Source organism: Protopterus annectens, chromosome 1.part0 (assembly GCF_019279795.1).
Source record: "Protopterus annectens isolate FY-2018-M chromosome 1.part0, PAN1.0, whole genome shotgun sequence".
NCBI classification, from domain to species: Eukaryota; Metazoa; Chordata; order Ceratodontiformes; family Protopteridae; genus Protopterus; species Protopterus annectens.
The window spans coordinates 1,160,298,919-1,160,317,343 of record NC_056725.1 but is presented as its reverse complement, the minus strand read 5'-3'; positions in this window follow the sequence as shown (position 1 = coordinate 1,160,317,343).

Below are 18,425 nucleotides of genomic sequence, written 5' to 3'. Positions count from 1 at the left end.
ACCCACAAAAACAAGTACAATTCTGCTCCATCAACATCAGGAGCCTTGTAAAAAAGTTCAAGAACTCCATGCTTGGATAGCTAATTATACTACTGACATAGTTACCCTAACTGAAACATGGTTAAAACCACACCATCTGGACAGCGAAATCATCCCTCCTGGCTATAATATCCTTAGATTAGATCGATCTAAAAGAAAAGGAGGAGGAGACTCCATACTCTACATGGATTCCCCTCACCCAAGCGTAATAATCTTGGGATCCTTTAGGTCATGCGGGAGGGAGGGAGGGCAGCTTTACCACAAAGGGAAGTCACAGAAGCTTACAGAATTTAATTGAAATGCTTACAAACAAATAAACACTACTACTCATGGTAATGTATGCAATATTTCTGATATTGTTTTAACTGAACAACAAACCACTCTTCTCAATAAAGGACTTTCATTTATACCGGGTTTTTTGTTTCAGAGGATAATTTTGCTCGGGATATAGTAAGCTTTTGCAGACTGATTAATCTCAAGTTATTTTTTCAGGGTGATCAATCCCTTAGTTCTACAACTGATGGCTTTAGATACCATCCTTCAACTTTCATGCCTCCGATGCATCCATCTGTCAGCTTATTTCAGCACAGCATTCTTAAAGAATTACATTTTAGCTCCTATACAGGATCATTTTTACCAAACAACATGTCTAAATCTGAGATGGCATGTTTGGAGGAGCTTGTTAATAACAAACAGGTAGTAATTATTAAAGCTGACAAAGGAGGAGCTGTTGTGGTAATGAACTGGACTGACTATGACAAAGAAGCACATAGACAGCTTGATGATGCCAGGTACTACACTAGGATGCCTCTTGACCCGACTTCTATGTTCAAACAGAAAATTGATATATTTTTAAATTCGGCTGTAGAAAATGGTATAATTACATCCAATACTTTGAAACATCTTACCATTTCTGATCCAGTCAGGCAAAATATCTACTTCTTACCTAAAATCCATAAAGATCTTTTAAATCCACCAGGTAGACCTATTGTAGCAGGAACTGGCTCTCTTACGGAGCCTTTGTCGGAATACTTGATAAAACATCTCAAACCTCTACTTTCATGGGTCAGATCCAGGATACAGGATACCACACAGTTTCTCAGCATCATCAATGACATGCAGGTTGAAAAAGATTGGTGGCTTTGCACTCTTGATGTGAGCTCACTATACACCAACATACCTCACTGTGCAGGCTTGGATGCTATCGAATACTGGTTGAAAAAATCTAATATGTACAAACCTGGCTTTAATACATTTTTGATCATTTTAACAGAACATGTGTTAACTAAGAATGTGTTCTTCTATGACAAACAGTGTTACCTACAAATTAAAGGTACTGCTATGGGGGCTTCGTTTGCCCCTATTTATGCTGACTTATACATGGCATACATTGAAGATCACATTATTTATGATGATACGCATAATTTATACCGGAAATTGATATCTGGCGTAGGTATTTGGATGATTGCTGGATGGTGTGGAGGGCTGACGTTGAATATCTACATGAATTTGTTGAATACCTGAATGACAATATATGGGGGTTGCATTTTACAATTAATTATGACCAAAATGTTATTACTTTTTTGGATGTTAAGATCACAAGAAATCTTGATAACTCCCTAAATACAGAGGTATTCAGAAAATTTCCTCAATATAACACCTTACTCCATGCATCCAGCTTTCATCCAAAACACATTGCCAGGAATATTCCTAAGTCTCAGTTTATTCGCATGAGGCGTAATTGTTCAAATGATAGTACTTTTCATTTATATAGCCAGGATTTGGTACAGAGGTTCAATAACAGGGGATATAAACCAGGCTATGTCACAATTGCTAAAAGGTATGCATCACAACTGACCAGAGATGATTTGTTAACATATAAACAAAAACCAGGTTGTTCTTCGTCTACTCCACTTAGACTTACTACCACTTATGGAAAGAATATTGGGCAATTTATTAATATTATTAAGAATAATTGGAATATTTTGTCTGCTGATCCTGCATTATCTTCTGTTATACCAAAAAATTGCTCTTTTTCTTTTAGGAAAGTTAAAAACCTAAGTACTTATTTCAATCATTATAAACACCATTCACAATCTATGCTGTTACAGATTACACAAACCACTTTGCTTGGTGATAAACTTATTGGATGTGTGCCTTGTGGCCATTGTAACAACTGCAAACATGTTTTAAAGACTAAAGAGTTTTCAAGTAGCAACTGTAGCACTGTATATGATATAAAATTCTTTCCTAATTGCAATAGTGATTGGATAATCTATATGGCATGCTGCAGTTGCCGCTGTTTTTATGTAGGACAAACATCGAGGCCATTCAAGCTACGTATCTCTGAGCATCTCAGTGATATAAAGTGTAAAAAATCCAGCAATGCACTTTATAAACATACATTAAAACACTCCACAGCTAGGTTTCATTTTTCTGTTATTGATAAAATTTTAGGTGATCGTACAGTAAAATCAGGTTGGCATAAGAATTTAGATATTAAAGAGAAAAAATGGATAATTAAGTTGGGTGCTCTTTTTTATCCAGGACTTAATGAACATCTTTGAATGTTTTATTTATTCATGAGTTCACCAATCATGTCTTATGGTTTTTGTATCTAATTAACATTTTTGTATTAAAGGACTTCTTTTTTCTTTCTGTTTTGTCACACTGAAGAAGGCTAAGCTAACTCTATGCCGAAACCGGTCTAATTTTCTCCGTGCAGGGGACTGTTTTTTGCTTACCTTCCCTCCCTTCCCCCACCCCCCCAAGTGATTGCTCAGGTACAACACACCAAACATTTTAAAAACCCTGGATGCCATATTTGCTCTAATTGCAGCTGAAAGCCCTCCAGGTGTAGCATCTCTAGTAAGTGCCCCTGGACTAGCTGATAGTTTTTTTTAGCTAAGTTCTGTCTGGAAGATGTAGCCCCACTCTGTTTGCTTCGCTCACTTCGCTCCTCTCCCACCCCCATTCCCACCCCCATATCATTACCTTTATACCTATCCATACAACCACACCCCCCATTCTCCCAAATCCCCCACCCTTCTACTTCCTGTTCTCATACTACCTCCCTTCTTTGCTCCTCCCCACACTTACCTACTATCCACTTTCAAAGACTACTATACCTTACTCCCACCCCTTCCTCTCATCCTCTGTTCTACAGTCCATAAAGTGACATGTCTCTTACAACTCAAACTATACTCTTACCTTCTCTACTCCTTATACTCTATCACCTAACCTCCTATCACTCACAGTTACCTACTCCCTATGCCCATCCCTCAAACACCACTCTTAACTCAAGTACTACACCACAACTCTATCTACTAATTTGTCCCTCCATCCTTCCCCTCACCACTCCCATTCCTAAAATAAAAATATCTCCCCCCTCCCCTTTAAAACAAAAAAACAAAGTCTACTTACTCAAATTAAAACCCCATTACAAACCTCTACTTTTATCTGGTGACATTCATCCTAACCCAGGCCCTACAGACACTACCCTGAACAATAACCCCCTGTATCTAAACCTGCCAACCCCTCCAACCCACAAAAACAAGTACAATTCTGCTCCATCAACATCAGGAGCCTTGTAAATAAAGTTCAAGAAATCCATGCTTGGATAGCTAACTATACTACTGACATAGTTACCCTAACTGAAACATGGTTAAAACCACACCATCTGGACAGTGAAATCATCCCTCCTGGCTATAATATCCTTAGATTAGATCGACCTAAAAGAAAAGGAGGAGGAGACTCCATACTCTACTCCAACTGTCTCTCCCAAATCAGTCCCACACTAGACTTACCCTCCTTCTCACCAGCTGAACTCCTACTGACCTATTTCAAACTTAACAGTATCAACACCATACCTGTTGCAGCAATCTATATTTCCCCTGGTGGTAATATTAACATACTTGACAACATCCTCTCTCACCTCTCACATACCATCCACAATGAAATAATTATACTGGGAGATGTAAATATTGATTGGCTTAAAATACAAGCTCCCAACACTACTTCCTGTATAAACCTACATGGGTTTGAACAGCTAATCACAACCCCAACCTACATTAATAAATCTCACCTACCTAGCTCTCTTCTTGACTGGATATTGATCTCCCACCTTCAAAACTATCATAACTCCCAAACCCTTCCAAATGCCCTCAGCAACCACTGCCCTGTAACATTTACCAGACATACTCCCCACCTTACCAAACCAAACAAATTTATTACCACCCACTCACTTTCTCATTTCTGTCCTAGCTCCTTTATTCACCAACTCTCTAAAATTAACTGGTCTTACCTCACCACACTTCCTTTAGATGAAGCTGTCCACTCCTTCAACACTACATTCCTAAACATTCTTAACTCCATTGCTCCTCTTTGCACAATTAGAATCAAATCTAATACTACTCCCTGGCTCACTAAAGTTACCAGAACCCTCATGAAAGACCAGGATAGGATTTGGAAAATGTGGACTAAAACTAGGACCCCTTCTCTTCTTCAGAAATATAAAGAACTCAGAAATAAAATAAAAAAAATCATCCATTATGAGAAAATAAACTTCTATACCAATCCTCCCTCTACTCTTATATCAGACCCAAAGAAATTCTAGGGCTCTATTAAACAGACTCTACATCCAGGAAACCCTTCCTCTCCTAACCCATGTCCCAATGCAACACCTGAAGACATAGCCAACAAATTTAACAATCATTTTATAAACTCAATAACCTCCATAATATATTCTCCCCCCCCCCCCAGAAACAACACTAGCACCCCCACAAACTCTATACCTCAATAACCTCCATAATAAATTCTCTCCCCCCCAGAAACAACACTAAGACCCACACAAACTCTATACCTCTTCCAAACCCTCCTAACTCCTTCTCTCTAAAAGCAGTATCAACTAACTATGTAAAGTCATTACTCTCTAAACTTAAACCTTGCTCCCCATCTGTTGACAAGCTACCCTCTTACTTCCTGCAGATTGCCTCTGAAACCTATTGCCTGTCCTGTATCCATCTTAATCAACTGATCCATTTCTGAATCCTATGTCCCCACTGTATGGAAGAATTTCTTTACTCTACCCATTCAAAAAGGGGGCAGCTCTTCAGACATATCCATATCCAACTTCAGACTGATTGCCATACTCTCTCCACTCTCAAAAATCCCAGAGAAATGCATTCACAAGCAGGTAATACATTACCTTCACCAGGAAAACCTTCTCACACCCACACAGCATGGATTCCATCCCAAGCATAGTACAACTACTGTACTCATATCATTCATCAACATAGTCTCCCTAGCTCGTGATATCAATAAACTTGTCTCATGCCTATTCCTTGACCTTTCTAAAGCCTTTGACAGTCTCACACACACTCCTTCAAGATAAACTCACTAACTTACATTTCTCTCCCCATGCTATTTCCTGGTTTTCAAGCTATCTATCTATCTTCCAACAATCAGTTAAATGGCTCTCTGCACTATTCTCCCCTCTCACTGTACAAATGGGAGTCCCCCAAGGGTCTATACATGGACCACTACTCTTTAATATTTTCACCAACTTGCTCTACTCCTCTTGCCCCCAGTCATCTCTTGTACAATATGCTGATGACTCAACTGTTATAACCATTCCTGTCAACCCAACTGACCTCCACTCAACTACCCAGACATCCTTCCACACCATTGAGACTTGGATTAGTGATAACAAACTAATACTTAATCCAAAAAAACTAAGCTCCTACTCTTCCTCCCTAAAAACATCACCACACTGAAAAGTACATTTACCATCTTACCCTGCAACAACACTATAATCTCAGCTGAATCTAGTACTAAATTGTTAGGTGTTACAATAGATAATCAGCTTAAGTTTGATCTCCATATTACTAACTTGGTAAAAAGGACTCATCAGAAACTTGGACAGCTTTTCCGTAGCAAGAAATACTTAACTAACACTGCCCAAATAACTCTCTCCCAGGCTTTATTACTCCCAACACTCCTATACAGCTGCCACATATTCACAAACCTAAATTCTACATTTATTTCCAAGCTTGAAACTACCTATAATAAGATAGCCAGATTTGCAGCTAACCAAACCTACAAGTCACACCACTGCTTAGCACTACAGCAACTAGACTGGCTAGAATTCCCTCAGCTGCTCCAACTATACCAACTACAAATCATCCACTCTGTCCTCTATCTACCCTCCTTCTGCCCCAGCCTCTCCACTATCATATCCAAATATTCCCCTGGTAGGATGCTACGCAGCTCAAATTAAAAATTATTAGACATCTACAAACCCAAAACCAAAATAGGCTGCCTTGTCTATAACTATAACCCAGCTACATCCTGGAACCAACTCCCCTTGGAAATAAAATCCCTCCAGCATAGCAAAAGTTTCAAATTAGCCACAAGGAAATACCTAAAAACAAAGTGGTCTTGCCACTGTAGCCAACCACCCTGAAACCACCATCCTTTCACCTATTTCACCATCTCACTCTTAATGTATCTCTAACACTATTCCCCTGCCTCTTCCTTCCTCTTCCCTTCCTCTATCTCCAACCACTCTTAATTCTTACAGTCTCAAAACAACCTACCTGTCTAGTCTGTCTCCTATACTCTACCTCCCCTACATCTCCTACTAGCCATTCTTACTTTCCTTTCTTGTTTCCAAACTCCTATAAAACTAGATCCTACCCACTTTAAATAAGCATCTGCCTAACTATTAACTCATTTTACTCTAAGCAGCTTAAATAATATTGTAACTAGTCACATTTTCTTCTGCTAATTGTTTAAAACCTTGTTTGTAACAACTCACATACTTGTCTTCCAATTGTTAATACTCTGTATAATTGAATTGCCTATTCCTGAGGAGCTTTTCTCCCTGGGTCTCTGCTGAAAATGAGCCAAAAGCTCAGCCAGACTAACCCAGTTAACAAATGTAAAATAAATAAATAAATAATAGGCCTTGAACTTGTTCACCAAACTTATGAACCTGTGAATTTAGGAACATCCGTATCTACTGCATTCACAAACAAATCATCCAGTTCTGTCTAATGTGAGCATCTCCGAGAATTAATCAGCTCAGTGACTATATAATTGTCAGTTTTATCAGTATCAGTCACTTACAAAACATTCCTCTGTACTTTTCTTCTTGACTTGCATACTTGAAAAAATGATCAGATTGCCCACTCTCTCTGACCTCTCTGTTGAGTACTAGACATGGTTTTTATTATACTGATAAGCATGCCTTGAACAAAATTGTGGTTGTTGAACTCCATTATCATAGTTACACACAGCAGTGACTTTCTTTGCTGCTTTGTGCTGTGTTGTGGGATAGATTCGTATGTAACTAAAGTACTCTCAATTCTCTAGTGGTAGTATTTCAAGTTGTTTGCTGTGTTCTTAATCCAGATGGTCACAGTGCTGAAGATTAAGTGGGCAGTGCTACTTTCCAGTTGTTACAGCTGCAAACTGTCCAAAAGCTCACTGAAAAGTCAAATTATCTGGTGAATGCAATCCCTTTTGATTCTATGTACTACTGTCAGCAAGTGGATTCAGTTGTCTTATCAGACATTATCAGCTTGATGGAAAGATATAGACAGTAGTTAATATGCAAAAAACACATTCTTTAACTTTCATAGCAGTAACTGAAGGAGTAGAACGGAATCATATGACATTCACATACTCTGCAGCCTTATGGGATTTCTTAGAGAGATACTGCACTATACATTGTACAGGCAATGAAAAGAAAAGCTGAGCTCATAAGTGCAGTACATAAAAACAGGAAAGGATAACGCAGGAAGAGTGGCCCTACAGTGTGAACCATATACTTTAACTACTAAAAATGTAGAACATATGTATACAATACACTCTCGAGTAATGTAATATCCTGCATACAGTCAAGCCTTATGACGTGCAAGACAGAGAGTAGAAGAAATAATAAATGCCAACTTTTGGAATTCTTTTCAGGGAGTCACATGCACTTTGCTCATTTTTCTTTCTTTCCTTTAAAGGAATGGGACCACAGCTACAAAAATGGTAATATTTAGAAGACAACTGGAGGATGCAAGAACAATGAATCAAGTTATAACTATTTATTGTGTGACCCGAGAAACTGATCATTCACTTTGATGCCATTTAAATGCCAGTCCAGCACTACACAGCTAGAGGTATGGAACAGTGTAAAGACCAATGGAAGGTGTGTGAGCAAGCCATTGCCTAGTCATAAGGGCAGCATTCTGGCCCAAGTAATTATAGAAGGACCAGCTTGGAACCACATAACAACAATAATTTCCACACATGAGGATTCAGCACTCATTTTTGAGAAATGTGGTATAGGAGAGACAAAAGGAGCAAACCAGTTTGGCTATGGACACCAAGGTACAGTAATTGTATATATATATATATATATATATATATATATATATATATATATATATATTCCCCCCAAATGACCATCCGGTGCTCCTGAGAGCAGCTCCTCATTCAGCAGTTCTACAAACCTGGCAATCCTCACCCAGGATTTCTTTGGCCATATCTGGGGCTGGTAAGGTGGTGATTTTGGCAGCTCAGGGAAGTGTCATATTGCTGCCAAGCAAAATATTCTGTGTTATGCACTTAGTTCCTTCTTCCATGTACACATGTATAATCTTGGGATGGACATTTAATGGGCATGCTGGCATATTATTCCACCTCTGCTACAACACAGTCAGTACTCTGTCACCCTAACAACAATGACCCCCCCCCACACACACACACACACACACATATCCATGATATCTGTCAGAAGTCATCTGCAAGGTGTGCACATGTGCATGTGTGCATACCCTCTCACTTAAGATGGACATATGCCCATCCTCCCTCACCATTGCCACAGACACTAGTACAACTAATGAAATCCAGATCTGTTGAGCCTTAGCCAGGGGTTTATCCCTCTACACAACAGTGTTAGCCTCCAGGTAAAATGATGCAGCATCACAAATGGTCACTGTCTGAGAAGAAGTTCTACGAAGAGTTTATTGCAGATGGCCTGAGTAAGGACATAGTGGAACTGCTACTAACATTATGCTATGGGTTGACCATTCCTTCCACCATACTATATTTTACCAACTTATATTTTTATGTTGATTATGTTGGGAATTCAGAAACAGAATGGGAAAACCTCCCCAATTCTGCCCCAGTTCTGTACATTACTTACAAGGTAATGAATCACTTAAGTGGCAGTCCCAGGTTCCATTCCTCTGATAACAAGCCTACTCTTACCATATTGTATTTAACATTATAAAGATGAATACATTCCCTTAGTCATGGCAGGTCATAGATAAAGAAAGACTTGTAAACTACATCTAACTGCTGTCACGTCCCAGTACGTATGAAGGTCAAGAATTCCTAGACATCCCATTCCCAATGGATTTCTATTATATCAACCTGTACTTTGAACATTTATTGCCACAAATTAAGTTATTAATTTCATGTTGGCAGATTGTCAGACATTTTGATGAGTATGACAAAGGTAGATGAGCAATTTAATAAAGACCCTTACTGGTGCCATTCTCCTAAATACAAATAGAAAAAATATTTTCCCATTGTTTTCATTTTGTTTAAAATTCCTTTAACAAGAGCTCCATGTGCAATTCTATAATGCTAGCTAAATCTGTGCTAACATTATTCTTAAATGTTTGCCAGGAAACATACCATCAAGATCTAAGGATGTAGTGGTGCCCCTCTACTCTTCCCTCATCAGACCCATTATTGAGTACAATGCACCAATTGGAATGTACCTGGCTAGGCATCTCCAGCAGCTGGAGGGACCACAGAGGTACCTCACTAAGAGGATTACTGGCCTCAAACAATTGCCCTATGCAGCACAATTGAAAAAACTAAGGCTTTTCTCTGTTGCATACCGCCTTCTCAGAGGCGATCTCTGTCTAACATACAGAGCCATGTCCAACCCTGAACTGTTGAACATGCTCCATCTTAGCAAAACCAAATCTACTCGAGCTACATGCTCTAGGGATATAAACCTCAGCACAACAATGAATAGAACATGCTGGAGGGATAGATTCCCTTTGCAGAGATTTCCCTTACTATGGAACAGGGTCCTGATCTACATAAGACAGAGCCCCTCACTATCACTCTTCAAGAGGAACCTTGATGAGTGGATGGGTAACAAAGTTCACACCGGGGATCATACCAACAGCACTACTAGATAGGGGCCAAGGGTACTAGCTGCTAGATCAAGGGCCTAGGGAACTAACCAAAGGGGCAGTGAATACTGCACAACGTGGCTGGGCTAATATATGCATTCAGGCAGATAGCCCAGTACCTACCTATGAACCTATGAACCTATGAACCTATTCCTCTCTTTCAGCCATAAACTACCTAACTTAAAGATATTATTTGAGGTGTTTGGTTATTATCAGCTAATTTTTCAAAAATGTCTGAAAAACACCCCTCAGATACTACACTGCAGCGACAGATCTGACAGGGTAAAGCTTTTGATATACTTTTTGTTTAGTTCCGGTATCAAAACTAGAACATGTAGAATTGGATACATTGTACTAACATGCCTCTGTATTACCCAGTTAATACACAAATACACAAAGTATGTATGCAAATAACATTTTTGAATGTGCAAAATCTGCATCATAAAATAAATTATCCTAATGAGGGGGTGATAAAGCTAATATTTATTAAATTTAGATGGCATAAAATATATGCAAAGTATATGATGAGGTGCTAGCAACCAGGTCCCATTTTTTATCACTATAGTTCTTGTCATTTTCTTAACAAATAATTTAATTATTACAAATCTACCTTCTTGTCAAAATTAAAAAAAAATTTCCTCCCCAATAAGATTTACTTTTTGCAGCTATATTTGTGTACATGGATAATGAAAGATGTGATTCTCTCCTGCTAGTCCATTATTAGTGTAAAAACCACCTGCCTCACAATGAAAATCTGCAAAATATTTAAATTTGAATTCTTCATCCACCAGTTTGATCCTCTTTATAGCCTCATATCTGTAAATAGGAGTTCTCAAAGGTTCTGCTGGTACTGAATATAGCAGTGGTGACAGCAGACACCCTTAGCAAGTCCTTAGTGTAAAAGAAAGAATTTAGACGTGCGCACTTTAACCAGCATTAGAATTACAATATATCATGTATATCCTTCCAGTCATATCTACGAGGAAATCAGAATACCACAACAGCTCCTAAAGAAAATTCTGTTATATCTTATATGTGTTTTTCTATACTTAGAAAGTAGCAGTTAGTTAGACTTCATTTTGCCTGCCCAGTATAGAATTTACAAAATGTTTAACACATTTGTCTCACTACTCCTTCACTTTATAGAACTGCCTTGCAACAAAATTAGACACAGAGCTCTGAAGTTCTTGCTACTCATATTGAAGTATACATTTTTGGATCCCATGATACTGATGACATAGCTTTATAGAAGCTTGATATGAATGCAGGCTTCTTCAGTTTAGGTAGAAAAGTCATCAGTGACTAATGTATTCGCTTGGTTCTTATCCTTCCTTGAGCTAAGCTGTTACAATAGTTTGCCATTGCAACCATTAGTTCTTTCCTAAACTTCTTGTACAAATGTGTACCTGTACTGTCATAGACTGGTGTGGGTCCCCCCTCCTAAATGTTCATTGCGTTCCTGTACCTCTTCCTCTGAACTGGCCTACTTAAGTACAGCTGATACTCCTTAGAGATGGCTTACAAATTCAGCCTTTGGAGAAAGCAATGCATGGCTTCCTGCTACAGTTTTCCCTTTTCCCAATAAAAGCCTGATAATTCTCCCTCTCATAATTTGCAGCAGCTTTTTATTCTCCATATATTGCTACCTTTCAGAACCATCAAACTTTCAAATCTTTATCTCAGTCTTTTCTTTTTCAATCTGCATGCAATAATTTCCTCAAACTTTCACCATTGAAGGAATAAAATAATTGTATCCCTCTTCAAATTTTCTTGCTGCTTGCTGTCATCCTTCTTTGCAAATCATTGTTTAAAAACTGTTATTTATCCTTCCATTTTTTTTTATTTTTTTCCTCTCTTGGTTAAGTTCTAGATAACTAATCAATTTGTTGCTCTAGCCTGCTGTTCTCTGAAATGCAAAATCCTTTGGTGTCCTTATCCCATATTTAAATCCAATACATTTTTCTAAAACTCACCCTGTCCTATGTACTCTACTTGTTACTACTCAAATTGTTTTTAACTGTGACTTGAAAAAATTCTGCAAAACTGTGTCTTAGTACCTCTTTCTTTAGTAACACTGAATCAAATCAGTGTGGTCTCTTTACTGTACTTGCTTTAACATGGGACATTTCAAAAAGCAAAACACTAAAATCAGAAAAGATAATGTATGCATTATCAATATCAGAATTGTTTAAATTATTTACTCCTCAAACATAATCAATGGAATTTGCTCTGCCTCATGTGAATATATAAAAGCATTCCACTAAGTAGTTGCATCAGTAAGAACATTCCAGTTATTGTGCAAGCTTTTCTTTCCACACTGGAAATACTATGAAGGAAATATAAACAGCTTGCGGGGTTCTAAGCATACTTTTTTTCATATGATCTCTTTTTACTTCATCATCCTGAAATTTTCATCAAGATTCATGACTAAATTAAAATCTGCACCTATTAACAAACTGTTCCCTAGTAATAATATGTTACTCACCTCTAGTGAGTGAAGTCCCAAGTTTCATGACTGGGAACGTATACACAGATTACTAACAACTCAGACTGCATGAAATACCTTCAAATGAGTCAATACTCCTTCAGCTCATGCACTTCAGTCACTACCATATCAGAGAAGCTTTATTATGTTTATTACACCTTTCTTGTAGCTTGGTACAGAATGACAGCACCACCAACCCATGCTCTGACCTTGCTGAGAAATTCTTTAGCCTCTGTTGTTACTTTTTTAGTTTCTTGTAACAGTTATATTTCTGCTTGTCATTTTTTCATAAAATATAAAAGTCTGTTCCACTCAATGCAAGTTCTTATGCCTCAAACATTCTGTGATAAGATGCCAAAGCTGTAAAGCATATAACACAGCACCACTCATATTGTGTGCTTCCCATACTTAATTTGGACACTTTTCTGTCATTCTGCCTATGAGTGCACACTACCATTACTTTACTATTATAAATACAAAAATGAACAGAAGCTGTATGATGATAATTTTTCACATCCTCCTAGGGATGTGGTACTCTCCATATCTCCTGACAGGGCCCTAGAGTACCTGTGGCATTGGATAATGTGGTACCATTGCACTGGCCCAGTAATCAAGGAGCCTCAGTCCTCACCACTGGCAACAGCTAGAGGATGTACACACTGGGAGGATTACAAGTACACACACACAAGAAAGTGAAATTTCCCTTAAGAGCACACAGAGATCACAGTCAGTCTGGGGCTGGTTACTCCCTCTTTCTCCAGATCCATAATAAGACTCCCCCACTGGCACAGCTATAGGGTTAAGATCTCAGCTGAGGGGCCAAGATCTCCAGCACCCTCTCTGTTCCACCACTGCTTCGTGTCCCTGCCAAAGTAGCTGACACACACACACACACACACACACACACACACACACACACACACACACACACACACACACACACACTTTAAGATTTGATTTACATACAAACACACCTGAGGAAGGCTGGCACAGGTTTACTAGCTATGCCCCTTTCTGCCCAGACAATAAGGCAGTTTCCACTGCCACCAACCCCTACTTATCAGCTACTATAAGGACCTTACAAAAGGTGTCCAATCCTACTGTGTAATGTTACTATCCAAATGGTAGTTTGACCAAGACTTGCAATACTGTTTAGGAGTGGCCTGTATAGTGTCACGAAATACATATACAAGTGCTCTAAGAGCTTAAATATGTCTCACAAATATCAGCCACAAAGATAAGTTTAAATATATTTAATAATAAATAATAAAAAAACAAGGCAATACTGAGTCAATCAACACAGTAACTTCAGAGTTCAAAATCACAGGAAATATTTTAAAACAACACTGCAGAACAGTCTCAAATAAATACAGAAAACATCTAAACTAATCTTTACTATATTCCTATCTATATCTAAGAGAGATACTAAGCCCTAAATCTTACTTACAGAAAGGCAAGTGCAGATGATGATGATGAGTGGATGTTCTTGCTAGGTCCAAGACAAAATACAAAATGCCCAGTCTCTCTCTCTGAGAGAGTTCTTAAATTAATATCAAATATTACTGCTGGGTTAGCTTGGATGACATCACTTTTTGTCACCTGACAAGTTCCCAAACTTAACCCCCCATTGTAGCATTTGACATTTCCTTGTGAAAAATACATGACCTTTAGATGTTTGCAGTTGCTAGAAGACATAATCACTTGCACTTTATTTATTTATTTTTTATTTATTTATTTTACATTTGTTGAACGGGATAGTCCGACTGGATACTTGTCCATTTTCAGTGGAGGCCCGGGGAGAAAAGCTGCAAGGTGCAAACAAAAAATACATTGCATAATATATAAAACAAAAATATAAAGTATACAGAAACATTATTAAGAGATTATTTTAGAAAAACAAGAGTTGCATTTAGTTATCAACAGATTTACATAAGCTAAGGAACTAGAAGTCTCAAGATAGTTGAGAAATACTGGAGTAATTTCTTTGGAATAGCAGTGAATGTGTTAGTCAGGTTTAGAACAGGGGCAAAACCAGTGTGACAAAGTATTGTTTTAGACTATTTTTGAATTGACTTATGGAGGGTTCTAGAGTAATATCTGCAGGAAGAGAGTTCCAAATGTTACCAACATAATTAGCAAACAGAGAGTCACTGGCTGAATTATTAGCTTTGATAGTTTGGACAAGCAGTTTGATGATCGAAGTGTACTGAAGTTGCTGTAGGGGTAGATTATGGGTTTGAGTGCTGGTGTTTTTTTCATGTTGGTTTAGTACTTAAAATGCAACTATCAGCTGGTTGAGCTGGATTAGGCAAGATAATTCTGATCACACAAGTGATCTTAGGTTAGTACAGTGGTGTGTCTTGTAGGGCATACCAGTGGCAAATCTGGCAATGTGATTATAGCAGGTCGATAGTTTATTGAGATCTGTTTTACCTAGGTTAGTCAGTAGAGGGGAAGCATAGAGTAAGGTCGAGAGTAGAGCAGGCAATGGCAGTATGAGCAAGTGGGGTAAGGAAAGGCTTGATCTTGTAAAGTGACCCAAGTTTTTTATTGATGGTTTTAATAGTTTTGTTGATGTGTATAACAAACTTGAGGTTATTGTCAATAATAACTCCTAATAGTTTTGTATGGGAGTCTGGAGAGATTGTGGTATCATATATAGAAAAGGATAGTGGGTTAGACCTCTTAGTGGGGGAGAAAAGTAGCAACTTTGTTTTATTAGGGTTTAAAATCAAACTACAATCAGACAGCCATTTTTAAACCAGACCACAAGGATATTAGAGCCAAAAGGTGGGTAGTAAAGGGAATTTAAGTAATCTAAAACTTTTACTGTGTTCTTTATGCAACTTGTTGGAAAGAAAAACTTACTTTATGGGCTAACTGGTGTCATTTTTAGTGTTCTTACCCCAATTATAGTTGTTACAAGAAATTTACACTTTATGCTCACTAAGAATCAGCTGTAGTAAGCTGCAAAAGTTAGCCAAACTACAGAGCTTAAGGGGCCTGAACTAATAATGAGGGACACACATTTAGTGCTGTAGACCCAGTTCGGCAAATATAGTTATACAGCAGAGTAAGTTTATAGAACTATTAACCTTAGGAGGTTTAAGTAGTGGGACTGTTTTAAGTTAGTTTTTCAGTTTGGTAGGCAACAGAGTAGCTTCCTTCTGGTGGAACAAGCTTTTCACTGTAGCAATGGAGGGGCGAGCACCATAAGTAAAGACTGCTGACTGGGTCTAGGAGCACTCGGCGTACAAAAAAATGCAGAAGGCACCCTAGTTCTAGACATTCTGTCTCCTTGCTGCATTGAAACTAACTTTTAGAATGCAATCATAAAATAATTAAATTTTAACTTATTTTCTTGAAGTTTTGCAAGCTAACCCTGTATGTTCCAGTTTCTGCTATTAAAACATACATTTGCACAGGTATATAATTTATATACATTTCTGTTCTTTTCCAGTAGGGTACACTGGAAACATCCTTGAAGCTCAGTACTGTACAAACCCTGTTCAACACACACACTTCTGTACCAGTAGTTTAATATACACATAACATATAGTTCTAATTCATTTGGTAACACAAGCTTCACAAATGACATATTACTATTTACAAAATTCCAGATAGCTGGGCAAGCCCCCAGACCCCCCCCCCGCTACTTAAATATATCAACTCCAAGATTGCACTAGTGGGGTGCATGGGGGCTTTCCCCTGCTTATACTTGGAGAAGAGTAATATGGTTTGTGTTTTATTTGTTTCCATATGTACTTGTGCTGGAATATAGTAAGTGTTGGTATCCTGTGTGTTTTCAGTATTTTGAGTTTTCAGTATTCAAGATTTTGGTCTCAGGATTTTAGTCTTCAGGATTTTGGGATTTCACAATTCTGTAGCGCTCTTATATATATATATATATATATATATATATATATATATATATAAAACTAGCAAGGAAAGAGAATCTGTTTCATCAAATATTAGACTATCTGGTGGTTAACATGGAAATTATAATTACAGGAGACTTTGTGGTTTAAGGGGAAATGTAAAAAGAAAGCGAAAGATGTAAAAACATACAGGAAGTGATAAAATGTGGTAAATTAACTGTGTGGAACAAAAGAAAATGGACTGATAGAAGGGGGCACTTGGATCTGAAATGTATTATTTTGTATTATACCATGACCCCCCATTAATATTCCAAAACGTGCACGCTGATTGGCCAGCGTGCACGTTGTAAATTGACTTATACTAATGGAAAAAGGTCTGGTCGCCCGGACTTTTTCCATTAGTATAAGTCTCTTTTAAAACACTGTCTTGCTATGTTAAAAGAGTTTAACATAGCGACACAGGTCCCGTTGCTTATTTTAAAGCTGTCTCGCTATGTTAAACCCATTTAACATAGTGAGACAGGTTTAAAACAAAAATAAAGCAACGGAGAAAGCAAGATCTCCATTGCTTTTTACTGTTTCGCTATGTTAAATGGGTTTAACATAGCGAGACAGCTTTAAAATAACAGCGGACATCTCCGTTGCTTATTTTACTGTCTCGCTATGTTAAACCCATTTAACATAGCGAAACAGTAAAACAATGGAGATCTTGCTTTCTCTGTTGCTTTTGGCCACAGCTCTGATGTACTGTGTAGGCATGTGCAGTACATCAGAACTGCCATGATACCAGACAGCTGGAAGGGCAGCAAAGAGGCATTATACAATGCCATTATTTAAGAAAAGTAATTATTTCTTTTCTTAAATAATGTCATAATATAATAATAACCACTTCTGGGTGTGGGTAATGCGATTTGCCCACGGTTGTCTTTCTTTGGTCCCTCGGGCTTCCCTCAGGACCAAACCACGCCAACCGTGTATAATCGTGATTACCACCCAGGCGTCATATTACTATTATCGAAAGGCTTGGGAGTAGCAGATGGTGATACAGTTCTGATGGGTTTTCCACACCATTTAGCAATATGGATGAGGGTGATGGAAGAAAGGGAGTATAGTAAAATAGGAACAGGAATAAAAAGAATAAATTAGAGATTATTAGATGACATTTTAGAGTGGAAACTACTGTGGTTAATGAAGGCTCATATAACATGAAGGACTTCTATAAAAACTGGTCTGAATGGTTGATTGAATTTAAAAAGAAGTATAAACATGTTTTTTCAATGGCAGGATAATGTAAGAAAGGAAGAGAAAGTGAAGTAAGGCAAAATGTATAGAGATGTATTAGAGATTTTAGAGTAATACAACGGAGTATTATGATATGGAAAAATACATATATTTTTTTATTATTTATTTATTTTTTTTATTTGCAGTTGGTTAACCATGATAGCCCATTGGGCCAGTAAGAACCCATTTTCAATGGAGTGCTGGGGAGAAAAGCTCCAAGACAAAACAACGATTACAGCAGTTACAATTAAATTTTAGGTTACATTAAGTACAAAAAAACAAACATTGCATTTGTAAATATACAGTTTCTTGAAATGGAATAGTACAGTTAGAGAATTATAAGAAGCTATTTACAATTGGCTTAATATTTGCAGGATGCAAATATGAAATTAGAGCCTGGAATAAATGAGATAGCTGCCTGTAGGAAGAGGAGAATAGGCTATGTGGGGTGGGAGCAGGAGCATTCCCACTTGTATGTTAGATGTGAGTGAAGTGATTTTTTAAAGGAAGAGAGGTTTGTGGTGGTATGGGTGG